Source organism: Haematobia irritans, chromosome 1 (assembly GCF_050003625.1).
Source record: "Haematobia irritans isolate KBUSLIRL chromosome 1, ASM5000362v1, whole genome shotgun sequence".
Lineage (NCBI taxonomy): Eukaryota > Metazoa > Arthropoda > Insecta > Diptera > Muscidae > Haematobia > Haematobia irritans.
Genome location: NC_134397.1, coordinates 53894806 through 53907673, shown reverse-complemented (window position 1 = coordinate 53907673; position 12868 = coordinate 53894806). Strand labels below are relative to the sequence as shown.

General features: G+C 30.9%; 1 protein-coding gene across 1 annotated transcript in view; it reads left to right on the top strand.

Moving 5' to 3' along the window:
* cic (Putative transcription factor capicua) overlaps positions 1-12868 on the top strand; it is a 134368-nt gene that overhangs the window by 53510 nt on the left and 67990 nt on the right. The window lies entirely within an intron of this gene.

The window sequence follows — 12868 nt, the reverse complement described above, 5'->3', positions numbered from 1 at the left end:
AAAAGGCAATAGGAAAAAGTGGGGACTAAAACCAAAAATTGTGCATTGGCTATACACGGCAGTGGTTAGACCTATAATGCTATATGGTGTTGTAGTCTGGTGGCCGGCACTTCACCAGCCGATAAGTTTATACAAAGTTCAGCGTATGGCGTGCTTGTGTATCTCAGGCGCATTCAGCAAGACAGGAATTCCCTTAATGTCATGCTGCATCTATTGCCTTTAGACATTTTGGCCAAACAGTCAGCTGTAACAACGGCTGTGCGGTTGCGCAAGCTATCGCTGTGGTCTGAAAAAAGTTACGGTCACAGTTCGGTCCTCAAAATAATGCCAGATGTGCCTAAAGTAGTGGATTACACTTTGGCGAGTCCACTTTTCGACAAAAAGTTTGAGACTCTAATCCCCAACAGTGAGGCGTGGTGCACACAGACCCCGGGGAATAAAGAATATATAGATTTATACACTGATGGCTCCAAATTGGATGGACAATTGGGTCTGGGAGTATATTCTAATGATCTGGAACTTCGAATAGCGAAAAGATTACCTAATCACTGTAGTGTTTTTCAGGCTGAAATATTAGCAATAAGAGAGGAGGTGAATTGGCTGAGAAGTAATGTTCCAAAAAAATGTGGACATTAATATACACTCAGACAGTCAATCTGCAATCAAATCCTTGGACTCTGTGTTCCTCAACTCGAAAACGGCCATCGACTGCCGCAAATCTCTCAATGAGATGGCTGAGCAGTACAATATTCACCTAATATGGGTGCCTGGAACATACCGGGGAACTGCGAAGCGGATGAGTTGGCAAGGCTAGGGACTACCTTACATATTCCAGGGGAACTAGAATCTGTTGGTATGCCCGTGGCTACCTGCAAGCTCATGCTGCGTGAGAAGGCTGTTATGATGGGAAATGTTCGATGGGAGAATTGCAAGGGCTGTAACGACACCAAGCAAATATGGCCCCATTTAAACTTAAACCGGACACTAGATATGCTAGTGTTCTCGCGACGTCAGATACCACACCTGATATCTTCTATAACGGGTCGCTGCCTGATAGGCGATTTTGCAAAAACTATAGGCACGAAGTATAATGGCTATTGTATGAGCTGTCATGATGCGGAGGAAAAGGAATCAAACACCTCTTCTGTGAGTGTCCTGCATTTTGTGTGAAGCGCAAGCTACTTTTTTGAGCATATAGCTTCATATTACTGGCGGATCTGGAAAACGTTAACTTAAGCAGTCTGCTAATGTTTTTGGAACAATCTGGTTGGTTCAACAAAGAAAAATAATCAAGAAGGTTTAACGGTTAAAACTAGAAGTGTCCATATGTAATAGGTACTTTTAGTTAATGTGGTATCACAATGGACTGAATAGTCTAAGGCTGACGACAGAGTGGGAGCGAGAAGCGTTGCTATGATATGGCGCTATAAACCTCTGTGTGTGTTTTCTTATGGTGTAGCGCAAAAGATGTCAGAGTAAATGCGAAGCTACAAGCGAGACGATGCTAGTTTGAGCGAGAAAGCGTGTTGTGCAATGGTTTATAGCAAGAACTCGCTTTGTCTCTGTTTGATTTTCTTTTTGTATTTTTTGATTTTTCCGGTATTGGGCTGTATTTGGTTCATTCTTTTCACATCTTGTTTTGCATTTCCATGAAATTAATCATTTTGTGACCAATATTTGTGAGTTGTGAATAAAAAATATAATAATAAATATTAATCAAATTTAATCTTACCTCAATGTTAAGTTTTTCGGCGGGGAGTATTGTGGTTTTTATAAAATTTAACCAATATTTCTCTAGTTTATATTCTATATTTTTCAAAATTTAGTCAAATGTCTTAACTGACATCCTGGTATAATTGAAAGATTTCTCGGGGTGGTTTCTAAGTTCGTAGTACAAATTATGGAATTCCTCATTATTTTTTCTACTTTTGTTTATTTCATGAATTCCGTTCTTTCTTGCAAAAATGCGTTGAAAGTATTTCGCGACAAGAAAAATTCTTCATCGGAATACATTTGACGGAAATAAACACCACATCACACCTGAAAAAACGGATGTAAACAAACAACACGCTTTGTTCCATATCGCGCTCACTCTGCCATAGTATACCATTGATATAGTATGAACTATTATAGCATCTAGCATCGCTTTGCTTCTCGCTCCCACTCTGTCGTCAGCCTAAGTGAGCCTGAATCTTAATCGGGCTGCCACTTTAACCTAACCTATCGTTCCAGCATTTTGGTGCCGGCTTGCGACCATATAACGATTTTGATAGTTTACAGCACATACCGATAATTTTATTGACACCTTCTGGGAGTTCCATGAATGTATCTTCCTTAAGATCATCATGGAGGAAAGCCGTTTTCACATTCAGTTGGTGGAAGTGGTAACAGTGGTGTACTTAACGTGGACAATTTTGCCGCTGGCGCATATTAGGTATCCAAATAATCTATTCCATACTTTTGAAGGTATCCTTTTACTACCAACCTGACTTTGTATTTGCTCAAATTACCATTATCGTCCTCTTTTATACGAAATGCCCATCTTGATTTCAGTAATTTTGTATTGGCAATAATTTTGACCAATTGCCACACACGAGTTTTCTCCGTAGAATGCAGTTCATTCTTTATAGCCTTTTGCCATTTCTCGCAATCGTTTCTTTGAACTATTTCCTCGTATTTGACAAGAATATTGTGGTTGACTCTTTCAGCGTCCAGTTATATAATCATAGAGCTTATAGGATATTTTGCTGTGTCGGGTACACGCAAAGAAAAAAAACGTTTGGAAAACGTGTACCGAAAACGTTTTTCTTTTGTTAGAGTTTTTTGAATTGCTTCGAAAATTTTAAACTTTTATCACCAAAAAAATTCGTTTGTTTCAAAATTTTTATTTTTTCAATAAAAAAAGTTATTTTTGAAATAACAACACAGTCCATTTCGTTTATATCAAACACTGTTCTTTTCTGACTTTAGGTCTTTAATAAGACACATTTTACAGTTCAAAATTTAATATAGTACAATGTAATGTTGAACATTTTTTCGGAATATTCCGAATATATCTGGAATATATGTAAAAAAAAAAACAAAAGCAAAAAAAAAAACTTTGGCCGAAGCAGGGATCGAACCCACGACCCTTGGCATGAGAGTCGGACGTAGCTACCACTGCTCCACGGTGCCAAACTAAATGTTTGTTTCTGTTAAATAAACTTTGTTTATTCGGTTCGTGGGCGCCGCAAGCTATGCTATATAAATATAACTTATATGGATATTTATCTATTGATGACCATAACAGGTACATAGCTCAGTGGTTAGTGTGTTGGCTTACAATGTGCATGGTCCGCGGTTCGATTCTCCGTCCAGGCGAAAGGTAAAAAAAATTTTAAAAATTTATAAAATCGTATAATTTCTTCTACATTGTTGGTATTACAGGAAAAGGTGTTAAGAACTAAAAATCCTCGTGGATGTGAGAAAGATGTGAGGGACAATGCAATTAGCAAGAAAATAATGTTTTTTTTTGAGCTAGTCTTTATGAAATTGTTTTTACATCCTGGAAAAGAATAAACGTTTATCACAAAAAGTATATACTTTTCTTCCAAATACACTTCCTTACAGCGAAAAGCAAATGAGAAACGAACTTTGTTTGTCTAAAATTTCGTTTGGGAGGAAAGAATTATTTTTTTGCGTGTACTTCTTCGGATATTATCTTGCTGTTGATCTGCAATTTCGTCGTCATTGCTTATTCCACAGCCTTCATCATCTCCCACGAAGTCATTAATACCGAGACCAGCACCATAGTCTTCTTCCACAAATTAAAAAAGTAAGCTACACTGAACAGAAAAATGTTTACTTAATAAATACTATTAGAGATACATTCATTTCGGAATCACTCCGTATTGGGAACTGTATTGCATGAAAAGGCATTGTAATGGTTATGAAGACACTGAGAAAATTTAGGGCCATCAAAACTTTATGTGAACATTAGATATACGTCCTCAAGACATCAGTTGCATGATTTCTGAATTTACATACAACCATCAGTTGAAGTACAACGACTTCTTCACGAACTGCCACGACTATAAGTTAATCTGTCTGCAGAAGATAACATCAGACAGACCTTATACCGCTACCGAATATTCGGTAGCGTTTTCATCAACAATGTTGCTGTATAATGCCACCACGTTTCTAAATCTTAATATATTCCACATACATGTTTACTGATCTGACGCTTACAGATTCAATATACAAATTGGAATAATATTAACATTTGTTAAAGTGTACGGAGTTATACAAGTACTTGGTTGTATAACGACGGAAATGTTAAAACGGCCAACAATAAAATCGCCACGCCCGAAGAAAAACTTCTTTTCTGTTAAACGAAATTTTAGACAAACGAAAAATGTCCATTCTTACAAAATATTTTCTTTTAGAGCAACTTTACCCGTTTTTAGGACGAGTAAGGACAAAGGCAAAAAAATTCTTTTTACTGGCCAAAAAAAGTTTTATCCTGACAATGTACCTTTGTACATAAATACAATGAAGTGCCACAGTTCACTCTTGAGTTCTAATTAGAACTGCTAATTTTTATATCCACCATCATATGGTGGGGATATACTAACGTTCCGATTCTGTTTGTAACGCATAGAAATGTTGATTTGAGATGGTTAAATTCTGAGTCCATATAGTCCATCCGTACGCTCGTATGTCTTTCCTTTTAAATCAAAAAATGAACCCATATCAGTCAATATTTGATATAAATCCCATATAAATCGATCTGCAGATCTGGGTTGATAAATTTGACACTTTTGTGCTTTTTTCATACATTTCGACTGCCAAAAGCACCGTGAGACACTTGGTACTTTTTCATAAGAATTACTCTAAGAGTATATAGAGTTATTCTGCCCTAAATGTGAACGTTGTAAACGGATATTTTAGTTTTTATCACAGGATCTCAACATTTTTGAGAGGAATATTGTCTATATCACATTCGTCCGCAAATGTTGAACAGAGTATTATAGGATAGTGTATATATTTGAAACGCCCAGAAGGAGACGAAATACACATATGGTGTCTTTAGCAATAATGCTTAGAGCCGGCTCCTGAGCCGGTTGCCTCACTTGGTAGAATTGTACAAAAAATGATAAATTTTTTATTGTTTTGTAGATTAGTAGAATTCTTAATTTTGGTAGATTTTGCAAAATATTTCTCTTCAACTAAGAGTTGCTTCAAAAATTTTCTATAGAAATAAATTTTGACAACATTTTCCATAGAAATAAAATTTTGATAAAAATTTTCCATAGAAATAAAATTTTGACCAAATTTTCTATAGAAATAAAATTTTGATAAAATTTTCTATAGAAATAAAATTTTGACCAAATTTTCTATAGAAATAAAATTTTGACCAAATTTTCTATAGAAATAAAATTTTGACAAAATTTTCTATAGAAATAAAATTTTGACAAAATTTTCTATAGAAATAAAATTTTGACAAAATTTTCTATATAAATAAAATTTTGACAAAATTTTCTATAGAAATAAAATTTTGACAAAATTTTCTATAGAAATAAAATTTTGACAAAATTTTCTATAGAAATAAAATTGGACAAAATTTTCTATAGAAATAAAATTTTGACAAAATTTTCTATAGAAATAAAATTTTGACAAAATTTTCTATAGAAATAAAATTTTGACAAAATTTTCTATAGAAATAAAATTTTGACAAAATTTTCTATAGAAATAAAATTTTGACAAACAACATTTTCTTTAGAAATAAAATTTTGACAAAATTTTCTATAGAAATAAAATTTTGACAAAATTTTCTATAGAAATAAAATTTGGACAACATTTTCTTTAGAAATAACATTTTGACAAAATTTTCTATAGAAATAAAATTGTGACAAAATTTCCTTTAGAAATAAAATGTTGACAAAATTTTCTATAGAAATAAATTTTTGACAAAATTTTCTATAGAAATAAAATTTGGACAACATTTTCTTTAGAAATAACATTTTGACAAAATTTTCTATAGAAATAAAATTGTGACAAAATTTTCTTTAGAAATAAAATGTTGACAAAATTTTCTATAGAAATAAAATTGTGACAAAATTTTCTATAGAAATAAAATTGTGACAAAATTTTCTATAGAAATAAAATTGTGACAAAATTTTCTATAGAAGTAAAATTGTGAAAAAATTTTCTATAGAAATAAAATTTTGACAAAATCTCTATAGAAATAGAATTGTGACAAAATTTTCTTTAGAAATAAAATGTTGACAAAATTTTCTATAGAAATAAATTTTTGACAAAATTTTCTATAGAAATAAAATTTTGACGAAATTTTCTATAGAAATAAAATTTTGACAACATATTTTATAGAAATAAAATTGTGACAAAATTTTCTATAGAAATAAAATTGTGACAAAATTTTCTATAGAAATAAAATTGTGACAAAATTTTCTATAGAAATAAAATTTTGACAAAATTTTCTATAGAAATAAAATTTTGACAAAATTTTCTATAGAAATAAAATTTTGACAAAATTTTCTATAGAAATAAAATTTGGAACATTTTCTTTAGAAATAAAATTTTGACAAAATTTTCTATAGAAATAAAATTTTGACAAAATTTTCTATAGAAATAAAATTTTGACAAATTTTTTTATAGAAATAAAATTTTGACACAATTTTCTATAGAAATAAAATTTTGACAAAATTTTCTATAGAAATAAAATTGTGACAACATTTTCTATAGAAATAAAATTTTGACAACATTATCTATAGAAATAAAATTTTGACAAAATTTTCTATAGAAATAAAATTGTGACAAAATTTTCTATAGAAATAAAATTGTGACAAAATTTTCTATAGAAATAAAAATTTGACAAAATATTCTATAGAAATAAAATTTTGACAAAATTTTCTATAAGAATATAATTTTGAAGTGATAATTTTCACCCGAATCGAATCAGATTTAGATATAGCTCCCACATTGAAAAAATATTTACGTGATATTAAAGAATGCACACCTAAATTTTAGGATACGGAATTTACAAAATATTAAGGACAAAATTTTTTTAAAATAATGAAATTTTAATTAAAATAAAGTTTATAATCTTTGCTTCAAAAAAAAATTTTTTTTGTTAAATTTAGGACACAAATTTTGGAAATTTGCGTCCCTCCGCTAAAGTCGTATATCTTTGAACTACGGCAAGTTTTCTTTAAAGTAAATAAACGCATTTTTGATTAAAAGAAATCGTGCTTATATTTACTGAAATATTGAATCTTTAGATTTAAGATAAAATATAGGCTATGTTTTCTATTGAGGATTTAGCATCTTTGGTTTAAAGTTTTTTTTTTTTTTTTTGAATTAAGAAAACATTTTTTACTTCGAAGTATCCGTTATAATTTAGATTTTTAAAGTAGCACATGTTTGGAAGTCTTTATAAATAACCGCGAAAAGAGAATGAAAATTAATGAAAATGAGAACTGTATTCAAATTTTAATTTTATGGATCCTACACTGAAAAAAATATTTACGTAATATAAAAATTACGCAACCTAAATTTTAGGATGCGCAATTTACAAATTACTAAGGACAAATTTTTTTAAAATAATGAAATTTTAATTAAGATAAAGTTTATAATCTTTGCTTCGAAAATTTGCTTCATTAAATTTAGGACACAAATTTTGTAAATTTACGTCTCTCCGTTAAAGTCGCATGGTCTTTGAACTAAGGCAAGTTTTCTTTAAAGTAAATAAACGCATTTTTGATTTAAAGAAATCGTGCTTAAATTTACTGAAATATTGAATCTTTTGATTTAAGATAAAAACGCTTCAAATATAGGCTATGTTTTCTATTGAGGATTTAGCATCTTTGGTTTAAAGTTTTTTTTTGAATTAAGAAAACATTTTTTACTTCGAAGTATCCGTTATAATTAAAATTTTTAAACTAGCACATGTTTGGAAGTCTATAAATAACCGCGAAAAGAGAATGAAAATGGGAACTGTATTCAAATTTTAATTTTATGGATCCTATACTGAAAAAAATATTTACGTAATATTAAAGATTACGCAACCTAAGTTTTAGGATGCGCAATTTACAAATTTCTTTAAAATAATGAAATTTTAATTAAGATAAAGTCGCTTCAAAAAAAATGTTTGCGTCCCTCGGTTAAAGTCGTATATCTTTGAACTAAGGCAAGTTTTCTTTAAAGTAAATAAACGCATTTTTTGATTTAAAGAAATCGTCCTTAAATTTACTGAAATATTGAATCTTTAGATTTAAGATAAAAACGCTTCAAATATAGGCTATGTTTTCTATTGAGGATTTAGCATCTTTGGTTTAAAGTTTTTTTTTTTTGCATAAGAAAACATTTTTTACTTTGAAGTATCCGTTATAATTTAAATTTTTTAAACTAGCATATGTTTGGAAGTCTTTATAAATAACCGCGAAAAGGGAATGAAAATGAGAACTGTATTCAAATTTTAATTTTATGGATCCTACAATGAAAAAATATTAAAGTAATATTAAAGATTACGCAGCCTAAATTTTAGGATGCGCAATTTACAAATTACTAAGGACAAATTTCTTTAAAATAATGAAATTTTAATTAAGATAAAGTTGCTTAAATTTTTTTTTTGTGCGTCCCTCGGTTAAAGTCGTATATGTTATCTATGAACTAAGGGCAATTTTCCTTAAAGTAAAGAAACACATTTTTTATATAAAGAAATCGTCCTTAAATTAACTGAAATATTGAATCTTTAAATTTTAGAAGCGCTTCAAATATATGTTAAGACTTATTTTGAGGATTTAGCATCTTTGGTTTAAAGTTTTTTTGGAATTAAGAAGACATTTTGTACGTTGTAAACATTTTGTTGAGTGTAGACAGGTCGCTCAAAAATGCGCTTATTTTAAAGAAGCAGCATTTTTGGCTCGAAATCAACACCAAAATCCTTAAGGAAAAAGTTCACATGGATCTTTAGAACTTTTTTTGAGTGCCTTTAGACCGATTCCAAGAAAAGAAAAAGTTACAAGTGAAGTTAGTTTGGAGGGAATCAATTACCATTGTTTTGCGTGTAACTATGATATCGCTTAAACGAAAAGGAAATGCCTTACTTTCGCCTTGACAACAAGAATAGCAAAAATCATAATTATTCAAGCAGTATGGTGATAACTTGGAAAAAGACAACTGATAATATAGAGAAGAAAACACTTGAAAAACTTGGAGTGGGTAAAGTGAAACGAAACTCTTCCTCATGCATGGAGTCGTAAACTAAACGACCTGTAAAAAGCAACCAATGTAACAGTATCCTTCTCATCAGTAATGTCAATGTGAAGCAATGAAATGTTTTAAACGAACAAATTCGAATTGAATACAACAAATGACTTTTAGCAATGTGATATTATACAAGGTTGGCAACACTGATACATATAGTTCCAGAGAGAATGAAAACACAAGAGAACGAAACTGTGAAGCGAAACCAGTGTTGCCAGGTGATTTTGGAATCTTAAGTAAGAAACCCCCAAATTGTTCTAGATTTTTTTCCAAAACCCCCAAATAAATTTTAGTAGTGCAAGTAGGTAAAAATTGGCTTCCCAAATTTGTAAAAAATAATACTATAGTAATGCACTTTCAAAATTCAATTTTCTAAAAAAAAAATATATATATATAATAACTCAATATTTGTTTATCAATTAAACAAGTAAGGAAAGTCTAAAGTCGGGCGGGGCCGACTATATTATACCCTGCACCACTTAGTAGATCTAAATTTTCGATACCATATCATATTCGTCAAACGTGTTGGGGGCTATATATAAAGGTTTGTCCCAAATACATACATTTAAATATCACTCGATCTGGACAGAATTTGATAGACTTCTACAAAATCTATAGACTCAAAATTGATGTCGGCTAATGCACTAGGGTGGAACACAATGTTAGTAAAAAATAAATATGGGACACCTTTAAATCTGAAGCAATTTTAAGGAAACTTCGCAAAAGTTTATTTATGATTTATCGCTCGATATATATGTATTAGAAGTTTAGGAAAATTAGAGTCATTTTTACAACTTTTCGACTAAGCAGTGGCGATTTAACAAGGAAAATGTTGGTATTTGGACCATTTTTGTCGAAATCAGAAAAACATATATATGGGAGCTATATCTAAATCTGAACCGATGTCAACCAAATTTGGCACGCATAGCTACAATGCTAATTCTACTCCATGTGCAAAATTTCAACTAAATCGGAGTTAACAATTGGCCTCTGTGGTCATATGAGTGTAAATCGGGCGAAAGCTATATATGGGAGATATATCCAAATCTGAACCGATTTCAACCAAATTTGGCACGCATAGTTACAATGCTAATTCTACTCCCTGTGCAAAATTTCAACTAAATCGGAGTTAACAATTGGCCTCTGTGGTCATATGAGTGTAAATCGGGCGAAAGCTATATATGGGAGATATATCCAAATCTGAACCGATTTCAACCAAATTTGGCACGCATAGTTACAATGCTAATTCTACTCCCTTTGCAAAATTTCAACTAAATCGGAGCAAAAAATTAGCCTCTGTGGGCAATTGAGTGTTAATCGAGCGAAAGCTATATATGGGAGCTATATCTAAATCTGAACCGATTTGGCTGATATTTTGCATTTTTTCGAGACTCATAAAATATTCGGATGTACGGAATTTGAGGAAGATCGGTTGATATACACGCCAATTATGACCATATCGGTGAAAAATATAAATGGCAGCTATATCTAAATCTGAACCGATTTTTTCCAAAATCAATAGGGATCGTCTTTGAGCCGAAACAGGACACTATACCAAATTTTAGGACAATCGGACTAAAACTGCGAGCTGTACTTTGCACACAAAAATACATCAACAGACAGACAGACGGACATCGCTAAATCGACTCAGAATTTAATTCTAAGCCGATCCGTATACTAAATGTTTGGTCTATGATTACTCCTTCTTGGCGTTACATACAAATGCACAAACTTATTATACCCTGTACCACAGTAGGGGTGAAGGGTATAAAAAGCATATCGGACAAAATAATTCAATGAATAAATGTTTTAATTCACATTCATTTTAAAAAATCGTTTTATAAACCACAAAAATCAACAAAAGTAAAATTCAGTATATACATTCAAAGTGTTTAAATGTTCTTCATTTGCATTGTATGATTTGTTGAAAGTAAATAATTTAATCGTTTCACTTGTAAATGTAAGGAATTTAAGAAATAATGTAAGGAATATTTAACTCTTAAAATGCTTTCAGCTTTTAAAGTTAACATACGATTTCTTAATCTGTTGTTATCCATGTCGAATATTAGAAATGCCCTTTCAAAGGAAGCATTTGAAAAAAGGATAGCGAAAGCACACTGAAAAAAATATTGACCTAATATGGAAGATTATGCATCTTAAATTTTAGGACTCGAAATTTACGCAATGCTAAGGACAAAATTCTTTAAAATAATGACATTTTAATTAAAAGAAAGTTTATAATACTTGCTTCAAAAATTTTTTTCATTAAATTTTGAAATTTTGCGTCTCTCTGTTGAAGTTGTAGATCTTTGAAGTAAGGCAAATGTCCCTTGAAATAAAGAAAAACATTTTTAAATTAAAGAAATCGTCTTTAACTCAACTGACATACGGAATTTTTAAATTTAAGATCAAAATGCTTCAAATATAGGCTAAGACTTATTTTAAGGATTTGAATCCTTGGTTTAAAGTTTTTTAGCATTAAGAAAACCGTTTTTACTTTGAAGTACTTGGCATAATTTGGATTTTGAAACTGGAATTTGTTTGTACATGAATACCTTTATTAATATATCGCAAACAGAGAATAAAAATTCGATGAATGAGATCTGTATCCAATTTTAATTTCATCGATCCTAGATTTAAAGTCAGGGAGGTCCCTAAAAAATTTCTTTATTTTAAAGAAGCCGCATCTTTGGCTCGGAATCAATACCAAAATCCTTAAAGGAAGGTCAAAATCTTTGGATCCAAGTAAACTTTTTTTGAGTGCAATGTTAATGTATACTTGCTTGTATCTGGGGATCTTTGTTGATCTCCAGCGTATGTTTTTCTCCAAATTCATGCAAGAATTCCATTCCATTAAATTTTTTGGCAGACAATTTGAAATTATAACTGCCGATGGATGCCTTTATAAAGAATTTATCAAAACAGCGCATCGACGCAACGTCGGTAACACCAAAGCTGCAGGCATTGTGCGACCATAGACCAAGGAAGGTAAAGACATCATAAGTGAATTCACAGCGCTGTAGTTTGTCTGTTCACCGTATAGGGCTCCTTTTCGCTTGCAATTGAGTGATTTTTTAATTTGGCTTTAATTTGTTTTCTTTCCTTTGTATTCTTGATGAAACACCAAATATTGTAAAAGCATTTAAAATTCTATACATCCACACCTTTTTTGTAATGCAATTTGACTGATTTGTACGGTATTTCTCGTTTTCCAAAAAGAAATTGAGTCACTTGACTGCGCAATTGAGTGGAATGACTGCGCACTGCAAATAAACAAAACCATGGTGAATTATCAAAGTGTCTCTCTATATTTTCTTGGTCTATGGTGCGACATCTATACGGTTGACATTTGTTTTCTTCGCAGAATTGAACTTTTCGTCCTCTTGTGTTTTCATTCTCTCTGATAGTTCTTTGATAAAAAGACACTTTCTGGCTATTCTTCCAATTCGAAGCACTTCAGTTTTTTTACTTTTGTTTGGTATTTTCAGTCCACAAAAGTAAATATTAATTTGTGTGGACATACACACTGTGTTAAATTAATAATATTGAATTACCACCAATTTTTTCCAAGAAAAATATATTGCAATGTCATATAATATTT